Source organism: Chiloscyllium plagiosum, unplaced genomic scaffold (assembly GCF_037043375.1).
Source record: "Chiloscyllium plagiosum isolate Xiang-an unplaced genomic scaffold, Cpla_swu_hap1 HiC_scaffold_5, whole genome shotgun sequence".
Lineage (NCBI taxonomy): Eukaryota > Metazoa > Chordata > Chondrichthyes > Orectolobiformes > Hemiscylliidae > Chiloscyllium > Chiloscyllium plagiosum.
The window spans coordinates 100,275,209-100,297,347 of record NW_028270143.1 but is presented as its reverse complement, the minus strand read 5'-3'; the positions used below and the strand labels follow the sequence as shown (position 1 = coordinate 100,297,347).

Genomic DNA, 22,139 nt, shown 5'->3' with positions numbered 1-22,139 from the left:
CAACTTGTATCTGTCAAGATGAAACTGCATGATGACCAATGCGTTCATTTCCAAATATTTTGAAGAATTTGTTGGTTTTTCTCTCTGGTCTATTTAACACCAAGCCTGCAATAGTTCAACCTCAGACAGCTGTCAGAAAGGTGGGAAATCAGTAGCTAAGAGTTAATGAAGTCTATAAGGGAAGGCAATGTCATTGATCTTTCTAATTTCAAGAGAAGAATCTCCCATACATATACACATATGTAACTATAGTAGAATAGACATGAAATAGTTGACTGACAATGCTAAAGCAAGGCTTATTCGGCTAGAACAATGTAATCTACTGACTGTATGAAAATGGCCAACACCTCTGTGACAAATCATTTAGACTACAGGGCCATACACCTTGACTGTTAAATAGTTGGTTTACCAGATTAGACAGGATGATAGGACCAGGAATAGCTGACAAAGTAGATAGCCGATTAAATCGTCAAACTATGATTAAGCCACCAAACTAAAATGTTGTGCCCTAGGGAGTGACTACATAAGAAAGGGAGAGTACAGACAAACTGCTAATGACTGCTAGACAAGTGTTTTATTTCAGTGTATAAAAAACTGTAATTCATGCTCATGAATGAGTGTGAGTCCGGTATTCCCGCATGCCTACCTTGAAATCCTCTCCCTGCATTTACTGGTAACTGCTTGTAATAAATCGCTTGATTCACTTGAACAAACTCCCCCACCTCCGAGCTGTTACTGCCTGCATGAAGGTCACTCTTACAGATTGGTGTTGCGAGCAAGATGTCCTGTTTAAGACCGCTGTTATGGGATCGCTAGAAGGGTGAGTGCGTTATATTTTACCACTCTATGTGTAGAGTGAGCCTGTGTTAATAGTCTCTGTAAGCTGTGACACCCATTTTATAAAAGAACTGAATGAATCAGAGCGCAGAGATGGTGTGAGGAGCGATTTGAACAGGGCGCTGATGAATTGGTGCCAGAGTAAGCCCTAATAAAGATGGACATGCAGGCAGGGCATTATTTAAAGAGGGAAAAAAAGAGAGAAAAAGAATAGTATATAAGGTTGCACAGACTCCATGGATGGAGTAAATGAAGGAACTCAGAATGTAAGGGCGAACAAGTTAGTCTGAAAATTGTTCACGTTTGATAAACTTAAGTCTTTTGATTAAAAACGCTTAATATTGACATTGTTCATAAATGAGAAAGATCTCAGACCTTGGTTACTCAAAACGAGCAGGTCATGTCCAACGCAGCTCTCAACCACCCAGACCGAGCTCGAATGAAGAGCCCAGGTGGGTCCACCTGACTGTCAGGTAATGTGAACGTAGAGACCACCTGTTGGAACGAGAAAAAGATTGAGAAGCTGAGAAAGTTTAATACTCAACCAAGTTAAGGGGTCAGGTTAAACAGCGGCTGCCTCAGATCCTAAACCTCTCAAAAACTGGGGACCAAAAGCCTCTATTTTACAGACAGCAAACAAGAAAGTTCTTAACACAATGATGAGAAATGGTTGGGATGGATGTTGAATAGCTGCCCAGCAAAAGGCTTGGTGGTGGGAACAGAAAAAAAATGACAAGGACAAAGCTCAGAAGGGATTGATTATTGCAGCTATGTTATACAAACAAAGCACTGAAGCAGCTCACAAATCAAAACAATGCCAGATCGTCGCAGCCCAGAAGGAGACCAAGGCTTGTGGGGGACTCTGTCTGTCTCCTGAAGGCCTTCTTTCCAGTCCCAACACGTTACAGCCCCGCCCCTCGGCCCCACCACCTTCCACTGCTAATAGCAACCCCAGATTGGATGAATTCAGAGACTCTGTAGATCAAGGAAGTAAAATAACTAATGAGTGACCTGATGATTGGGACTTCAATACTGAACAAGCCAAACACGAGCATTGTGATGATGATGAGCATTAGCCAAGTGACAAGGGACACACTGAGGATCTCAGTGCCATCTTAAACCCATTCACACCCAAATGACTCAAGGTTTCAGAGGGCGACCTACTATTAAGATGGTAGAAATGGTCCTGACAACAGGGGAGAAATTGGAAAAGCACAGTCGGTCAGGTAGTATCCAAGGAACAGGAGAGTCGATGTTTTGAGCATAAGCTCTTCATCAAGAATCCAGCACCACACCTTTTGACTCTGATCTCCAGCATCTGCAGTCCTCACTTTCTCCTAACTGGGGAGAAACACTAACTTTTAGACACCCTCCTCAAACCCTGAGAGAACACTTCAACGCGAGGAGCATCCGAAATAAAGTGGGTGAACTGGCAGCATGAGTTGGTACCTGGGACTTTGATGTTGTGGCCATTACAGAGACATGGATAGAGCAGGGACCGGAATGGTTGTTGCAGGTTCCAGGATTCAGATGTTTCAGTAAGAACAGAGAAGATGTTAAAAGAGGGGGAGGTATGGCATTATTGATCAGGGACAATATTACAGTTTAGAAAGGATGTCTGGGGACTCATCAACTGAGGTAGTATGGGCTGAGGTTAGAAACAGGAAAGGAGAAGTTACCATGCTGGGAGTTTTCTATAGGCCTCCGAATAGTCCCAGAGATGTAGAGGAAAGGATTGCAAAGATGATTCTCGATAGGAGTGAGAGAGGCAGGGTAGTTGTCATGGGGGACTTCAACTATCCAAATATTGACTGGGATCACTACAGTACGAGTACTATAGATGGGTCAGTTTTTGTCCAGTGTGTGCAGGAGGGCTTCCTGACACAGTATGTAGACAGGCCTATAAGGGGCGAAGCCACTTTTGATTTAGTACTGGGTAACGAGCCTGGCCAGGTGTTAGATTTGGAAGTAGGTGAGCACTTTGGAGACAGCGATCACAATTCTGTCAAGTTTACTTTAGTGATGGAAAGGGATAGGTGTACTCCACCGAGCAGGAGTTACAGCTGGGGGAAGGGAAACTATGATGCAATTAGGAAAGATTTAGGAAGCGTAGGTTGGGGGAGGAAACTGCAGGGGATGAGTACATTAAAAATGTGGAGCTTATTCAAGGAAAAGCTCCAGTGTGTCCTAGATAAGTATGTACCTGTTAGACAGGGCAGACGTTATAGAACGCGTGAGCTGTGGTTTACTAAGAAAGTGGAATCTATGGTCAAGAAGAAGAAGAAGGCTTATGATAGGACAAAATGTGAAAACTCAGATAGGGCGCTTGAGGGTTACAAGGAAGCCAGGAAAGACCTAAAAAGAGAGCTCAGAAGAGCCAGGAGGAGACAAGAGAAGTTGTTGGTGGATAGGATCAGGGTTAATCCTAAGGATTTCCATAGGTATGTCAGGAATAAAAGAATGATGAGTTAAATTAGGGCCAATCAAGGATAGTAGTGGGAAGTTGTGTGTGGAGGCAGAGGAGATAGGGGAAACACTAAATAAATATTTTTCAACAGTATTAAACATAGAAAATGACAATGTTGGCGAGGAAGATACAGAGATACTTTCATCTAGACTAGAAGAAATTGAGGTTCATAAGGAAGAGGTATTGGAATTATTACAGAATGTGAAGATAGACAAGTCCCCTGCACCAGATGGGATCCATCCTAGGATCCTCTGGGAAGCAAGGGAAGAGATTGTCAAGCGTTTGGCATTGATCTTCAAAATATCATTGTCTGCAGGAATAGTGCCTGAGGACTGAAGGATAGCAAATGTGGTTCCCCTGTTCAAAAAAGGGTAGTAGAGACAACGCTGGTAATTACCAACACTTCAGTTGTTGGTAAAGTGTTGGAAAAGGCTATAAGAGATAGGATTTATAACCATCTAGAAAAGAATAATCTGATCAGGGACAGTCAGCACAGTTTTGTGAAGGGTAGGTCGTGCCTAACGAATCTTATTGAGTTTTTTGACAAAGTGACCAAACAGGTTAATGAGAGTAAATCGGTTGATGTGGTGTATATGGATTTCAGCAAGGTGTTCGATAAGGTTCCCCACAGTTGGCTATTATACAAAATGCGGAGGAATGGGATTATGGGAGACATAGCAGTTTGGATAAGTAATTGGCTTACTGAAAGAAAACAGAGGGTTATAGTTGATGGAACATGTTCAACTTGGTGTCCAGTTACTAGCGGTATACCACAAGGGTCAGTGTTAGGTCCACTGCTGTTCATCATTTTTATAAATGACCTGGATGAGGGCATAGAAGGGTGGGTTAGCAAATTTGCGGATGACACTAAGGTAGGTGGAGTTGTGGATGAAGGATGTAGTAGGTTGCAGAGAGACATAGATAGGATGCAGAGCTGGGCTGAGAGGTGGCAAATGGAAGTTAATGTGGACAAGTGTGAGGTGATACACTTTGACCGGAGTAATCGGAATGTGGAGTACTGGGCTAATGGCAGGATTCTAGGGAGTGCGGATGAGCAGAGGGATCTCGGTGTCCATGTACACAGATCCCTGAAAGTTGCCACCCAGATTGACAGGGTTGTTAAGTGTTTTGGCCTTTATTAATAGAGGGATTGAGGTCCAGAACCAGGAGATTATGCTGCAGCTGTACAAATCTCTGGTACGGCCACACTTGGAGTATTGTGTACAGTTCTGGTCATCGCATTATAAGAAGGATGTGGAAGCTTTGGAGATGGTGCAGAGGAGATTTACTAGGATATTGCCTGGTATATAGGGAATGTCTTACGAGGAAAGGCTGAGGGCCTTGAGGCTGTTCTCGCTAGAGAGAAAAAGGTTGAGAGGTGACTTAATAGAGACGTACAGGATAATCAGAGGGTTAGATAGGGTGGACAGGGAAAGCCTTTTTCCAAGCATGGGGAAGGCAAACACGAGGGGACACAGCATTAAAGTGAGGAGAGATAAGTATAAGACAGATGTCAGAGGTAGTTTCTTTACTCAGAGAGTAGTAAGGATATGGAATGCATTGCCTGCAATGGTAGTAGATTCGCCAAGTTTAAGTTCATTTAAGTCTTCATTGGACAGGCATATGGATGTAAATGGAATAGTGTAGGTGGGATGGGCTTCAGATTAGTATGACAGGGCGGCGCAACATTGAGGGCCAAAGGGCCTGTACTGCACTGTAATGTTCTATGTTCTATGAAGCTAAGTTGCCTGGTCCAGATTGATTAGATCAACCAATGGATAGAAGCTTTTCCCACTTGCCAGTGTACAGCAAAAGCTGTGGCCTGAGTCTTGACCACTGAAATAATCCCGAGATAGGGAGTCCTGCAGGAACTAGATTCAGACCGGGGGGACTCAATTCATTGGCAAATGCCTCAAAGATGCATGCAAACTATTAGAGATCTCCCAGCAATTTCACATCCCTTACCACCCTCAGAGCTGAAGAATGGTAGAAGAGACAAATAGAACTTTGAAACAGGTATTGATGAAGGCATATCAGGAGCCAGGGGTCAAATGGACCACCTCCCTCCCTGTTATATAAATGGCACAGAGAGGGGCACCTCATAGACTGACTGGATTGGCACCTTTTAAACTGATGACAGGACGTGCTATGAAATTGCCACAAGACCTGTTCACTGTGGGGGGTCAGATATGATAAATGCAAAAGGACATGTTGGGGAGTCTATGTAACACCTATGCGCCCATCAATAACAGCTGAAGAATCAAGTGACACAAATACAACACGTTGATGACTGGGAACAGGAAGGCGCTTCCTTCCATGATCCTACTGTTAAGGCAGGAAGCAAGGTCCAAGTACAAGGAATATCCCCAAAAGGCGGCTTGGCATAGAAATGTTATGAACCTTACGAGATAATTATAAGAGGCAATTACAGGGTGTTAGTTGGTAAAGCTGGCATCGGGAAATGGAGCCATCCATCCTAATTGAAAGTATCTGAAAACTAACAGCATAATGCTTGTGTGTCCTGCATTATGTTGCCACAGATGGTACCTCTTGATCCAGTGGAGCAATGGTAAGAACCCAGCCTGGTGACCATATGATTGTGACCACAGAAACTGACTCCACAATCTCACAGACCTGCCAACGCGACCGCAACTACACCACTCGCTTCCAGCAGAATAGCGAAATATATTGTACTGCCAATACCAACACATGCCAAAATGGTGAATGGTGAATAAGGAGGGAAGAAACAATCTAATTTACTTGTGCGCATGGTATTCCCCTGTTAACCTGCATGGATGCAGACAGAAAATCCATTACTGAGACTTTCAGAGAAGGGACCAACACAGCAATACATTATGACATAACTCCCTGATGTTAAGGATCATTATGACTGTAACCTCCTTACCCTGACAATGCAAAATGACCAGCAACAATATAAAGCAATGTCTCTGAAACCTTGAGTGCTCTTTGTATTTGTCCAATTAGCCAAATGTTGATTCGTTATCCAAGTGGTAGGAGAAAGTGAGGTCTGCAGATGCTGGAGATCAGAGCTGAAAATGTGTTGCTGGAAAAGCGCAGCAGGTCAGGCAGCATCCAAGGAGCAGGAGAATCGATGTTTCGGGCATGAGCCCTTCTTCAGGAATGGCCTTCTTCAGGAATATCCAAGTGAGTACCAGAACAGATCAGAATAATAAGCTATACTATTATATGATCCCAAACCCAGAATGCAGGAGATACGAGCAATAAACCACAGTGGCAGACTGTTAGTACGAATTGTATCTTGGAATGTAGTGAGTGCTCTGTTATCATACACCCTACCATTTATTATGGCAAATGAAACCAAACGAGAAAACAGAGAGCCATGTACTGATTGAAAGCAGTACCAGATCCAAGTAGGAAAATCACCCATGCCTGAACCAATCCATGAACGAGCCTCACTTGTGATGAAAAAAATAACCTATATACTGGGTAATGGCCTAGTCTTAGAAGAAACAGAAGCCAAATACTGTTAACCCTGCCCCCCCCACCCAACAAATAAAGAAGACTCACCTCTTGATCCAGGTCAACCTGATGCTGCCCAGTCCTAGCCCAAAAGAACAAAGAGTTGTTTTTGACTCTCCGCCAACAGATACTCTCCAACGAAGACTCTTATTTCAGTTGGACCAAAAGAAATAAACAAGCCAAAAGAAGTCTTGCTGAAATGGCAGGAGCTGGCTATGCAGCAGGAGTGGCAAATGTTAACCCCCTTGGTCCAATAGCTGTTGATGAGCAGCTTAGCCAAAGTCCGTGACCTGCTGCAAGACCACCTCAAACTTCAGCACCTCACCGCAACCTTCAGTACGCAGGGAGTAGGAATCGAAATCCGCACCATCACTCTGATCAAGCCTGTCCAGCAGTCTATCAGCCAGCTAACTTACCAAGTCAATGACAACACCGGAGTGATGTGGCAGGCTGAACTCTGCTCACTGATTGGGTCACAGACCTTAACTGCTGTCCAGCTGCAACTACAGACACTTCGCAATAATTTGGTCCCACTTGGATAACCAATCAACATTTCGCTAATTGGATAAATACAAAGAGCACTCAAGGTCTCAGAGATGTTTCTCATGTTTACTGGCTACAGGACAGTCTTTTAAGCCAAAAGAATAGCATCGCCTTACTTTTGCACATACCACACAACATGCAAGAAACATACAGCTTCCTGAACATCCATGATATGTGCATTTGAAATGGAACCCTCCAAGTAACTCTCCATGAAGGACCTCAGTTTTACATCCATCAACACAATCAGACACAGGCAATCAACATTCAGGTCTGCAGCAATCATAGAGACATCCTCCTGTGCCCTGAAGATGCTGTTAACATCACCTCTGTCTGTGGCCTGCATTATGAGAACTGTGATATTACAGGGGTCATGGGCTACAGCATGCAAGGGGTACATACCCTGGACTTCATTTACTCCACCATAACAAACCAAAACTATACAAAGGATGGAATTCCCTGCAACCAATGCATCTGGAATCTGATAAAGCCAATCACTCTGTCCAGTGGGAGGACTTTGAACCCATTCTCAGCGAAAGGAAGCAGAACACCTCAGCTGGGTCTCTCCGGCGGCCTGGAGCAATGTTGCTGCATTGCTCCAAGAAAAGACATCCCAGATACCACAATAATGTCCAGCTACAACCACTGTCACTTTGCAATAATTTGATTCCCACTTGGATAACCAATCAATGTTTGGTTAATTTGAAGAATACAAAGAGCACTCAAGGTGTCAGAGATGTTTCTCATACTTACTGGCTATAGGACAGTCTCATATATCACATTGATGGAAGAAGCGAATCATAAATGGTAACAGCTTGTAATAATTGGCAGGACATGAATGGATCAACACATCTATTAACCCCTTCCCCGGCGACTTTTTTTGGAGAAAACGTTTCATTTTCAGACAAATTTTTTTATTGCTTTTTTAAATAGTATTTTTAATGCTGATTATGGAAATAACTTTTGCTTTTATCTATTTCCAGTATTTTACTTGAAATTTTATTTCGAAGATACCATTTTCGGCAAAACAAAATTGGTCTTTCAAGTAGTTCATCTTCCGACCAGTTCATTTCTTGATCTGGCATTTTCACAATACTCCCAAGCATTTTCAAGGTGAAAAACACACAAATTTCTGCCTTTGTTACAGGGCGCCACATACAATCTCTTTCTCCAGTTTGTTCAGCAAAGCGATTAGTTTCGTCCACAACTCATCAATAATTCTGTTGTCACATAAAAGACTAAAAAAATCCAAAGAGTCATATCAGCTGTGTCATGATCAATTGATATTCCAGGATTTCTAGTGAATGTTGAGCGTGGTGGCGGAGGAAGCATACATTCTTCCGACACTACATGTCAACACCAAATTCGTCCGTCGTCCTCCTCCTCCTCCTCCTCCTCACTTGAGAGAGAATAGCCATTATCAGATGAGCTTGCACTCTCATCTGATGTATCCAAGCTTCTAATAGAAGGTTCATACTCATTGTCATCTTCTGAGCTCAACATCTGGGCGTAATTTGTAAAAAAAAAACAGAAAAAACCGAATGACAGTGTGTGTCCAAAAGCGGTGCGTCGACGCTTCTTGCAATGCCTGAGGCAGAAGAGACACAGCTACCAGACGTATGAGTCACTGAGTATACTCGTTTCTAGCTGAGGAGGGCCCAGAAATGCCGAGAATTGACGTATAAACTCGTCTGTTGCTGTTTTTGAAATTATATGTTTTGGACGAGTTTACTCGTCGCACTCTAGGTCCGTCAGGCTAGAGAGACAGCTAAGACTGTATTAAAATCCTAAACCCCGGTGGGTCAGGATTTGGGATTGGGGGACAAAATGTTAACATTCACCCATGGCTCATAATGTATCCCTTGTGCTTGTTATTTTGCAATTGCTTGTGCTAATAATTTTTAACAATCTATACAGTCGTATTGAAAAAGATGCTGAAGCTGAAGCTACCAAGGAAGAGCTCATTCCCCTACTTAACAAAGCCATTTTTAAGGAAAAGATTTTTAGTCCCCCATCAGTCCCACCGACTGTAGGGGAGGAACAAGGGATAATACTCTGAATCAGTCCCACCGACTGTAGGGGAGGAACAAGGGATAATACTCTTAAAATACAGTACGTGGGCCATGGGGTGGCCATGGGCCAACAGGGGGGACTGAAAGGCAAGAACCTCACACACACACACACACAAACATAACTAAAGTAGAATAGACATGAAATAGTTGACTGAGAATTCTTAAGCAAGGCTTAATCAGGTAGAACAATGTGATCTACTGACTATGTTGAAATGGCCGACACTTCTGTGATATTTCAGTTTGACCACAGGACCATGCACCCTGACTGTCAGATAGCTGGTTGATGAACATAGACAGGATGGTAGGACAAGAATAGCTGACAAAGTAGATAGCTGATTAAATTCTCAATCTAAAATGAGAGCACATGATGTGCCTCAGGGAGTGACCACACGAAAAAGGGGGTGGAGACAAACTGTTGATGAGTTGTTTGCTTCTGTGTATAAAAAGCTATAACTCATGAACTGGAGTGAGTCTGGTTTTGCTGCTTGTCTACCTGGGACTCCTCTCCCTGCATTTATTGGTAACTGTTTGTAATAAACCGTTCAATTCGCTTGAACGAACTCCTCCACTGTTACTACCTCCGTGAAGGTCACTCTTACATCAACATTAAACTGAAGAAAATGTTCTGTTCATCCCATATTAGTTGGCCTAATTTAGACACAGTGAAGGAGCCAAGAGAGGTGGTGATGTAAGATCACAGAATATCTTCAGCAAACATATGAAGACTAACGTTATGTTTTCGGATGATCAATGAGGGGGAGTATGTAAATAAGAGGGAACCAAGGATTGATCCTTGGGGTAAATAAGAGGTGACAAGATGGGTGCAAGAAAAGATGCCATTGCAAGCAATTCTCTGGGGGCAATATCCATTTTTCCTTCTCCCAGCTGGTTCTCAGGGTCTAATGATAAAAGAATGGCAATACCCCCTATGACAGTGGTGCCATGGAGTAACACATGGATAGATATCTTTGCAACTTCAATGGGCATCAAAGTTGGCACCAGGTCCTCCATTATTTGACTACACTGGGATTTATTTTCCATTTTTAGCTATCCATTGACAGTCCTTCAGTTTTGATAAAGGTAGTCATTGGAGGTACATTCCATTTGTGTTTTTGTAAAGATAATGAGGATAAATATCTGCCTATTCTACCACTTGCCTTCAAATGTCTAGAACCATTTACATTCTGACAACTTACAAGGACTAAAACTGGATGGAAAGGAAAGGAGAAATGGGCATTTTATGGGTGGTTGGTCCTTAACCATCCATTATCATCCCATCCCTTACCTAAATCTATACTAGAACATGTGGCTATGAACTGATTGTGAAGAATTGAATTCTATTATTAACTTACCATTCTGGGATTTTCATCAATTCTTTGAGCAATTAGACTGTTTCTATGTCAGCACAACAAGGTACTTCTATTGTATCACAATTGGAGAGGAGAGATATACATAAGAACATAAGAAACAGGAGCAGGAGTGGGCCATCCAGCCTATCACGTCTGCTTCATCATTCAATAAAACCAAGGCTGATCTTCACATGAACTCAACTCTGTTTACCCGCCTGCTCCCCATAATCCTTAATTCCTTTACTGTTCAAAAATCTATTTATCTTTGCCTTAAAAACATTCAATGAGGTAGCCTCAACTGTTTCACGAGGCATGGAATTCCATAGCTTCACAACCCTTTGGGTGGAGAGGTTCCTCCTTAACTCTGTCCTAAATTTGCTCCCCTTTATTTTGCGGCGATGCCACCTAGTTCTATTTTCACCTTCCAGTGGAGACAACCTCTCTCCTTCTATCCTAGCTGTTCCCTTCATTATCTTATATTATTCAATCAGATCCCCTCTCATTTTTCCAGATTTTAATGTGCATCATCCAGTCTACTCAATCTTTCCCTGTAAGGTAACCCTCTCAAATCTGGAATCAACCTAGTGAACATCTTTTGCAACCCCTCCAGAGCCAGTGCATTCTTTTTCAAGTAAAGAGAGCAAAACTGTACACATTACTCCAGGTATGGCCTCACCAGCATGCTGTACAGCTGCAGAATAAACTCTCTATGTTTCAAATCCATTCTTCCAACAATGAAGCACATTATTCCATTTGCCTTCTTTATTACCTGCTGCGGAGGAGAAAGTGAGGACTGCAGATGCTGGAGTACTAGAGTTGAAAAATGTGGTGCTGAAAAAACACAGCAGGCCAGGCAGCATCTGGGAGCAGGAGAATCGACGTTTCGGGCATAAGCCCTTCTTCAGGAATCAAAGAAGAGCTTATGCCCGAAACGTCGATTCTCCTGCTCCTTGGATGCTGCCTGGCCTGCTGTGTTTTTCCAGCACCACATTATTACCTGCTGCACCTGCAAACCAACTTTTTTGATGCACAAAGACACCCAGGTTCCTCTGCATAGCAGCATGCTGTAAGTTTTTAAATAATAGTCCTTTTTGGAGTTATTCCTACCGAAGTGGATGATTTCATATTTCCCAACATTGTACTCCACCTGCCAGGCCATTGCCCACTCACTTAACCTATCTATATCCCTCTGCAGATTTTTAGTGTCCTCTGCATACTTTGCTCTACCACTCATATTAGTGTCATTTGTGAACTTCAACACACTACAATGTTCCCCAACTCTAAATCATCCATGTAAATTGTAAACAATTGCAGTCCCAAAACTGATCCCTGAGGCACACCACTAGCCACTGATCGCCAACCAGAAAAGAGACTATTTATCTCCAGTTTTTGCTTTCTGTTAATTTACGAATCTTCCATCCATACTAATACATTATCTGTAATGCCATGTACCTTTATCTTATGTAACAGCCTTTTGTGCAGCACCTTATTGAATGCCTTCTGAAAATCCAGATACACCACATCCGTTGATTCCCATTGTCCACCATGCTCATAACGTCCTCAAAGAATTCCAGTAAGTTAGTTAAATATGACCTGCCTTTTATGAAACCGTGCTGCATCAGCCCAATGGGATAATTTCTATTGGAAGTCTTATTATTTCTTCCTTGATTGTAGATTCAAGCATTTTCCCTACCCTAGAGGTTAATCCCAAGGGCATTGAGTTACCCACCTATCGTCTACCTCCGTTTTTCAACAATGGAATCACATTTGCTGTTTTCCAATCTGCCAGAACTGCTCCAGAGTCCACCGATTTTGGTATATTACCACGAGCACATTGTTATTTCCCTTGCCATCTCTTTTAGTACCCTGGGATGCATTCAATCACGGCCAGGAGACCTGTCTACCTTTAGCTACACTAACATGCCCAACACTACCTCTTTAGTGATACTGATCGTTTCTAGGTCTCTACCCGCCATATCCTCCTTGGCATCAATTTTAATGTTATTTTTTCTTCCACTGTGAAGACTGATACAAAAAAGCTGTTCAACATCTCAGCTATTTCCTAATTTCCCATTATTAAACCCTTCTTCTCACTCTCTAAAGGACCAATGCCTACTTTATCCACTCTTTTTCATTTCATATGTTTTTAGGAAAGTTTGCAATCTGTCTTTATATTCTAAGCTAGTTTACTCTCATGATCCATTTTACTTTTCTTTATAGCTTTTCTCGTGACTTTCTGTTGACCTTTAAAGATTTTCCAATCCCCTTATTTCCCACTAATCTTTGCCACTTTGTATGCATTTACTTTCAATTTAATAACCTACTCAATTTCCTTAGTTATCAAAAATGACTGATTTTCCCTTTTCCTCCAGTCCTTCCTTCTCACTGGTATATGCTTTTGCTAAGCACTGCAAAACATTGCTTTGAAAGACAGCTCCTCAATTATCCCACCATATAGTCTTGGCTCCCAGTCTACCTTAGCCAACTCCTCCCTCATCCCATTGTAGTCTCCTTTGTTTAAGTGCAAGACACAGGTATTGGATTTTACCTTCTCACCCTCTAACTGCATTTTAAATTCAACTATACTGTGACCGGTCCTTTTGAGAGAATCCCTAACTATGAGGTCAGCAATTATTTTTGCCTCATTACACAGGACCAGATCTAAGATAGCTTGCTCCCTTGTAGGTTCCATTACATACTGATCAAGGAAATTATCTTGGATGCATTCTATCAACTCTTTCTCAAGGCTGCCTTGACCAACTTGGTTTGGCTAATTAATATGTAGATTAAAATCCCTCAGGATAATTGCTATACAATTTCTACATGCATCCATTTTTTTGCCTACCTCACTGTGGTGTTGATATGTAAATGGCCTATTGACTATGCCCATCATTTTCCCCTCACTATTTCTAATTTCAACCCACATTGATTGAAGCTTTTTCTCTACAGAATTTATGTCATCGTTCACTACCACCCTCATGTCATTTAATAGTTGTCAGTAATGAATGTTAATACAAAACTCTTACAAGTTTAAAATGTCAGTTATTCGCTCTTAATACTGTTGCTAGGCAATAAATTGTTCATAAGACCACCAAATAAACATAGGAGTAAAATATTTGGCATTTCTGAGCTGCTTCATCCAAATCAATTTTTTTTAAATGGCCCCATAATATCAGGAAGTCCATTCTATATTTTGTGAAGAACTTCCTTAATTCATTCCATAATTTGCTTTTGATGAGTTTAAATCAATACCTCTTTTTGACACAATAAGTCCAATGTCACAAATTGACAATTCTCAAGACCCAAATTCATGTGGCTTGAAATAACTATTGAAACTACAAGTGGCTCACTTTACAAAGCCTTTCAATATCTTCAGACTGCACATATCTGAGAAAATACTTCATGAGAAAAATAGACAAACAATCACATGCATACTTTACAGTTGATGTTGGTTGTTCTTTAATGTGATGGTAGTCTAATGTTCCCATTCAAATGATGAACATAAACCTCTTGAGCTTTACGCTTGCTATTAATGATGTCATCGGAACATCTCAATGGGATTTGTGTCATGTAATCACTCCAGGGTATCTGTTAATCTGTATGTAATTCACTGAGAAGTATCTCATAGCCTTTGTTTGTTGTCTGCCTGTGTGTTTGTATAATTTTCTGTTGAGTATTTCAGTCATGCTGTGTATCAGTTACCTCACACAATGCCTCTGAGTCAAGCACCATAAATAGGGAGAGACAGAACATTGACAATCTGTTGCTGATCATTCCTTGAAATGAGAGAACCTGTGTTACATTGAAGATGTGAGAGAGCTTGCAGATCTGTCCTGGGAATAAGATATAACTAAAATATTTAGAAGCCTTAAAAAGTGTGTCACCAGTGCTGATGGATGCATTTTATCCGATGTGGTTGCAAATGTGATCAATCGTTGTTTGAATTATGGGTTAAGGTGGCATTTATAACGGTAAACACTACCACATTAGCTAGATGATCAAAAATATAGTCCGTCAGGCTAGAAGATAACCTGCATGTTCCTTTTTTTAATTGTTCTCTCGTGTGATGTGGGTGTTGTAGACTGACACGGCAACCATTGTCCATCTATCGTTGCCCTTACAAAGATCCAGATGAGCTGCCTTCTTGAACTGCTGCAGTCCATGTATTGTAGGTAGACCCACAATGCCATAAGGGAGGAAATAATACTGGTTTGACTTGAAATAAAGGACATTAACTTCCACTCTAACTGAGTGGAGATAACAAGTCTACATTATCAATTCCAAACAATGATATCCCCTAGGGAATAACAAATTTTGTTTCTTTATTTCATCACAGGATGAGGACATCACTGGCGAGGCCAGCTAGGCCAACTGCCCGGAAGGCAGTTGAGAGTCAACCACATTATTGTGGGTCTGGAGTCACATGTAGGTCAGACCAGTTAGGGATGACAGTTTCCTTCCTTGAAGGATATTGGTGAACTAAATAGGTTTTTCCAATAATTGACAATGGATTCATGATCATCATTAGATTCTTAATTCCAGACTTTTATCGAATTCAAGTTCCACCGCCTTCCACAGCAAACTCCAATCCCTAGAACATTATCTGGTTCTCTGGAGTCATGTCCAGCAATAATACCACTTGGCCATTGCCTCCTCCAATGACCAACTTTCTTTCTTATCAAACTTATCTGTGGAAGCACCAGCAAAATTACTTCAAAAATTGGAAACAACTGTTGAAAGGCTAATGTGTTCACCAACAGGAATTCATTTGGAAATAACTCACAAACTGTAGTGAATCAAGTCACAATCTGATTATGTCATTGGCTGTTGCCTTTGGGATATTAGGGACTCAACAACACACCAAAGAACTTTGAGTAAGAAACAAAGTTGGAGATGGGACGATAGTTTGCAGAGATGGTGAGGTGTCAGCTGATATTTTTAGGACACAGGTGGGACAGCAAATTTGAATGAAACATATTCAACAACAACACCTGAAGAGAGACAACTGTGTCTAACGTGGGAGTCAGGTGGAATGGTTGGAAGATCAACCGTTTGGTAGCAACAGGATTGAGGGAGCATGGTGGTGATTTGGAAAGAGTTTAGAAAAGATTTACCAGGATGTTGCTACGATTTGAGGGTTTGAGATATACATATCAACTGGAAAGGCTGGAATTTTTTTCACTAGAGTCTAGGAGGTTGAGGGGGTGACCTTATTGAAGTTTATAAAATCATGAGGGCCACAGATAAGGTGAATGACAAGTATATTTTCCCGAGGGTGTGAGAGTTTGAAATAGGAGACATATTTTTAAGGTGAGAGAAGAACAATTTTAAAAGGGTCGATGGGCAACTTTTTTACACAGAGAGTGGTTTGTGTATGGAGTGAACTGTGATGAAACTGGCGGATGCAGTACAATTATAATATTTAAAAGACATTTAGATAAGTACATGACTAGGAAAGGTTTGGTGGGAGATGAGCCAAGCGCAGGCAGGTGGGACTAGTTTAGTTTGGGAACATGGTTGGCATGGACTGGTTGGCTCAAAGGATTTGTTTCCATGCTGTATGACTCTGATTTTTATAGATGAAAATACCTCAGATGGACAGGAGAGGGCGATATGAGGGAAAACTGAGAATAATATGAGTTTTGGGTTAGGATGGGCAGCAAGAGTAAGGGATGTTTGTTCAGATGGGTTTGTGGAAAGAAGGATGCAGCAGAGACAGAGAATGAAATATCCCAATCTCAGTGACAGAGAAATCACTGAGCATCAAAGCACACTTGATATGCACTGAATTCCTAATATGAGTATTACATAGGCCTACAATTTTAAAGGGGGCAGGGGTCTATGATCACTAATTTTATGTCCGACATCATACTAACCAAACAACCTCTTGACTCGGAACTCAGTTCTGGCAGGACATTCCCAGAACAACAGTGAAAATGCTTTTGTGACATCCTCAAAGCATTCCTGAAGTGGTCAAACATCCCCACCGGTTCATGGAGTTGACCGAAATGGGGAAGATACGTTCATGAAAGCACAAAGCAGATGGAGATATTTTATCAGGAACACAGAGCGATAAAGAGACTTCGAAGAGACCCCACAAACTTCCTAAACAGTCAGCCAAGTGACCCTTATAACACCAGCCACTCTGGACGGCAGAGTTTGCAAAACGCACAGTAGACTTCACAGCCATCTCAGAACTCATTGAACTGGAGTGGAAATAAATAATCCTAAATCTCAAGATAATGCTGAAGAAGAAGAAGGAATTCATTCATTCATATCCTTTGTGAAAAAGTTTAGAAACCAATATTTTATGCTATCGCCTTACTTCAAAAGCAGTTCATTGGCTGCAAAAAACTTTAGAATGCCCCGAGCCTGTCAAAGCTGCCGCATAATTAATTGCAAGAGTTTCCAAATGAACTGAAATATTGCTTTCGTCAGGAATTATTTCTGGAATATGCATTTCCTGTTTTATGTTTTCCTGTACTAATTTCTATTGAGCTTTCCATTATATGGGTGGCAGGATGGCTCAGTGGTTAGTACTGCTGCCTCACAACATCAGGGTCCCAGGTTTGATTCCAGCCTCAGGCGACTGTCTGCGTGGAGTTTGCACATTCTCCCCGTGTCAGTGTGGGTTTTCTCCGGGCGCTCTGGTTTCCTCCCACAGTCCAACGATGTGCAATTCAGGTGAATTGGCCATTCTAAATTGCCCATAGTTATAGGTGCATTAGTCACAGGGAAATGGGTCACGGTTCAGAGGGTCAGTGTGGACTTGTTGAGCCGAAGGACCTGTTTCCACATTGATTAAATTTAATCATAACCTGAGCTATACTTGTACAAATGGAGTGCTGTAAAGTCCCCAGTCCTTGACAGCAAGTTTTGACAAAAGCAGTCAAGTCCAGGTTTGTGAGCACTATAACCTCCAGATGGTGCTGTCTCACAAGTTTTTGCATGTTCAATGCCTTGCTTATCAGCTTTGTATACTCTAGCTATGTACATACATCTATTTAAGAGTGTTGAGATTATTTATATATATATATATATATATATATATATAAAACATGAGATATTGATAAACAATTGATTAGCATATGTCAACATTAACTTCATGTTGGAAATAATTCAGTTGACAGTGAAAGTAAGCCAAAGAACTGTAGATGTTGAAAATCTGAGACAAGAACAGAAATTTCTCAAGAAACTCAGCCGGTCTGGCAGCATCTGTGGAGAGAAGGTAGAGTTAATGTTTTGAGTCCAGTGACCCTTCAGAATTCACATAAGAGGTAATTCTGCAAGATGTTAACAGTAGCTTGCCTTTGTACATCACCTTTGATGAAGAAAGTTGTAATGAGACAAAATGGCCACACAGCCGGAGGGTCTAATTGGGGAGGAAATTAAAATAACGGTCAAAGAGAAAGGTAGCAGAGGACTTTCAGATGAGGTATTGAAACAAGCACTTAAGTACTGACTCAGGCAGATGTAACGTATCCCATGGTTCTTTTCAACGACGATCTAGGAATCTATTTTGGCCAATGTTTCTCACTCAGAGTCATTATTAATGAAATATTGTCAGATTGTGCAGGTTTTCCCAGCTCTTATTGGCTGCTGTGTTTCTTGTTATGACAACATTAGACTGCAAAAGAGACCCAGATACTGTACCATTTATTGGGATACATTTCCCATAAAGCATATAGGGATATTAAGTCTGCGAAAGATGTAATATAAATACAAGATTTGAATTTCTTCTTTCCTTCAAGGAGAAGGAGGTGGAGGAATGGACAAATTTAGAAAGTACATTATGAACCAATTGTAGCAGAAAATGGACTGCCTATATAGACTGGGAACTGCTTTCCAGCTACCCATGATTTGCTGGTTATCAATTTTTATCAGCACAGTGTTAGAACAAGGGGTTGGTCACCAGTAACATCTTGTGTTTTGATAATTAACCCTGTTTTACATGAATACAACAGAGTTGAAATTATGCCATTTGGACTGGTTTTTCATGTTATTGTGCCCATATAAAGTTCTTCTGCCTGTAAATTTAACCCAGTAAGACTGTGATGAAAGCATTATATTTGTCTTCCTTCTTTGGTTGTATCATCATACAGTACAAAATCAACTGCTTCCATAATCAGTTAGATTCCCTTTTCAAGTTTTCATTCAAACATTGTTGAAGGAATTAAGATGTAATGATTGTCTTGTGTTCATGATTCTGAATCTTAGCATTGTAAGTTCCACAGATGTGTGTGTCTGTATGTGTGTGCGCGCATGTGTGCATGCATATGTGTATGTATGGGGGGAGGGGGAATTGTTATGAGTGGTGGATAAAGAGTGATGCAGCATTTAGAAATAGGGTAGATAAGGTGCCAAACAAAGGTTGAAGAGGTTGGAAGAAATGAATGAACTTTTTGGACACAGGTATAGAATAATTGGTAGAAAGATTAGAGGGGTCATGAGGAAACTATTTTTAACCTAGATCGTGTCTGATGTCAAGAATTCTCCACTTGGTTTGTCTACCCAACCTTAACTCATTTAAAAGGAATCTGGAATTGACTTGAAGTGCTATGGCCTGCAGGTGTAGTCAGTGGTCAGGTCCATGGGGCATCAGACTGGGAAGTGGGATGTGGTAGCGAACTGCTCAGTGGAGGTGCAAGGGTGGGAAGGCAACTACAATTAGATTAGATTTGATCCCTTACAGTATGGAGACAGGCCCTTCAGCCCAACAAGTCCACACCAACCCTCCGAAGAGTAACCCACTCACACCCATTCCCCTACCTTGTAATTACCCCTAACTAATGCACCTAACACTATGGGAAATTTAGCATGGCCAATTCACTTAAGCTGCACATCTTTGGACTGTGGGAAGAAACTAGAGCACCCGGAGGAAATCCACGTAGACACGGGGAGAATGTGTAAACTCCACACAAACAGTTACCCGAGGCAGGAGTCATAGAGTCATAGAGAGTGTGAGAGAGAGAGAGAGAGAGAGGAATTGAACCTGAGTCCCTGGCGCTGTGAGGCAGCAGTGCTAACCACTGAGCCACCGTGCTGCCCTATGTTGTGTCAGTGGGGGTGTTCGGGTTGGATTTGATGTTGAGTTGGGTAGATGAGGATGTTGGATTGGTGGGGAATGTATGGAGGTGTATGTCAGTTGGGAATGTGGGGTGTTGGTTTGAGAAGGTGTAGGTGTTGTGTCTGGTCACAGGTTTGTTGACTTGGTTTGGGTGGCAATTTCAGATCAGGAGGATTTTGAGTCTGGGGCAGACTGCCGTATGGGATCGGGGATATTGTTTTGAGTCTGGGCAATGTTTGGTCCAGGAAAGGTGACTATCAGGTTGGGAGTGGGGTATTATTGGGTCAGCAAGAGGGGGGTGGGGTAGTGTCAGGTTGGGAGTGGGGGTGGGGTAGTGTCAGGTTGGGAGTGGGGTATTATTGGGTCAGCAAGTGGGGGGGGGGGGGGGGGGGGAGTGTCAGGTTGGGAAAACAGTGTTGTGTCAGGTTTATGGGCTTGTTTTAGGTAGCTTCTGAAATAGGGGATGTTAGGTCAGAGGAGAATGTCACTTTTGATGTAGGTGTTGGGTGGATTGGGTTGGGAGTGGGGGTGAGTGTCTGACCAGGGTAGGGTTTGGACTGGGGTGTGTCTGGTCAGGGTTGTGGTCAGGTCAACCTGGGGTGTCACGTCAGGGGGTGTGTCAGGTCAAGAGTTGAGGAATGTCACATCTAGGGGCATTTGGGGCCATGTTCAATGCAGTTTCAATGGTGGTGGTAGTAGTGGGGTGGGGGATGGAGGAGGGGTAGTGGTTTATTCAGGGATTCAGTGGTGGATCAGGAATTAAATAGTTACCCAAGAGTCACTGTAGGTTTTTGAACCCCTTATCATTTCCCAGGCGATTATTAAACCCAAGTGAATCAGAACCCCTGAATTCTCAGACTCACCGTAACTCCGTGTGACCTTTTCAGAGCGCTTCATCCATATGAAGGTGAATTGCCGATCAGAATTTTCAATTTCCCTGGAGCTTCCCTTGGGGTCACCTGGACTGCAATTCCCAAAAACCTTGATGTGTAACTCCCGTCTATACTGTAAAAACAACTATCTGACTGTGGGAGTATCTGGGCCTTTATCCATTATTTTACACTTAGCATGCTTTCTGTTTCAGTTTACAATTTGTACACAACTTCTTGAAATAAGCTGCAGGGAAAAGCAAGAAATAATTACCATTATTTGTTTACAGCCACTCCTGCAGTTACTCAATCCCTGATTTATGCCATCTGTCCCATGAAAAGTGGTTAAATAGCAAATTAATTCAATTTAATGTCTACTACAGAATCAATTAGATGCAGAAAAGATTGTGGTTAGTTTTATCTGTAGCCCTGTTGACTTTCACCTCCACCTTCTGCTATATTATGTGTTGACAGCTAAGAAAATGCAAGGACAAGAGCCCCTTTTGGAGTTCCACTGCACTGCATGAAGTGGTTTAAGAGTCTCAGAACAGGAGTTGTAAATGTTATTAATTTTGAAACATAGTCATTTTCATAATTTAAAAAGTACAGCAGATAATTTACGCACAGCCAGGTCCTGTGTGAAGAAATGAAATCTGCGGTTTGAGTGTTTGACTTAAGGATACAACAAAAATAAATATAGACTCCTGTTCTATTTAACATCTGATTTAAAAAGATGATGCAGTGTTCTCTCATTAATGTACTGGAGCGTCAGCCTAGACTATGTATGCAAATTTCTGTAGTGGAATTTAAACCTTTTTCGTTAACAGAGTTAAGTGTGCTCCCAACGTGGTTAGCAAAATTAAACATTATTCACTTTATGAAATTTATATATTATAACTTTTTCTCATGTGAATTTTGTACCACGCCATTTTTTCCATATGCTACTTACACTGACATTAATATCAATCAACCATAAACACTGGGAAGTACTGACTTTTTCTTAATTAAATAAGTATCCATCCATCCACTCTTGTATGTGTTCAGAGAAACTGCATCTTACGGGTCTTGCCACAGTTCAGTTGGCTGGAGAGCTTGATTGTGATACCAGTTTATCAAAATCCCACACTGTCTGAGATTACCGTGAAGGTCCTATTTTCTCAGCCTCACCCCTTGCTTGAGCTGTGGTTAGCCTCAGGTTCAACCATAACATGCCATCCCTCTCTGAGGAAAGAACAGACTTATTATCCTCTTGGATTATGGCAGCTTTACCTTTCCAATCTGTGCAAGCCATTAAACACACATCACTAATACATGTGCCTGAAACGTTTAAGTCCTTGGTGCATTTTAGAATATTGTTTGAAACATTAAAAAACTACATACAAACAACAAATAGAACTCGCGAAACCTGAACTGCAAACTATTTGTGCCCCAGAAGAG

The 22,139-nt window shown here is 41.7% G+C and overlaps 1 long non-coding RNA gene across 1 annotated transcript in view; it reads left to right on the top strand.

The window, feature by feature from the left end:
- Positions 1-579: 579 nt before the first annotated feature.
- The window catches only part of LOC148149996 (uncharacterized), a 248,949-nt gene continuing 227,389 nt past the window's right edge, over positions 580-22,139 (top strand). The window contains exon 1 of the long non-coding RNA XR_015757131.1: positions 580-820. This is a non-coding gene — a long non-coding RNA (uncharacterized LOC148149996). The remainder of the gene's footprint in view (positions 821-22,139) is intronic.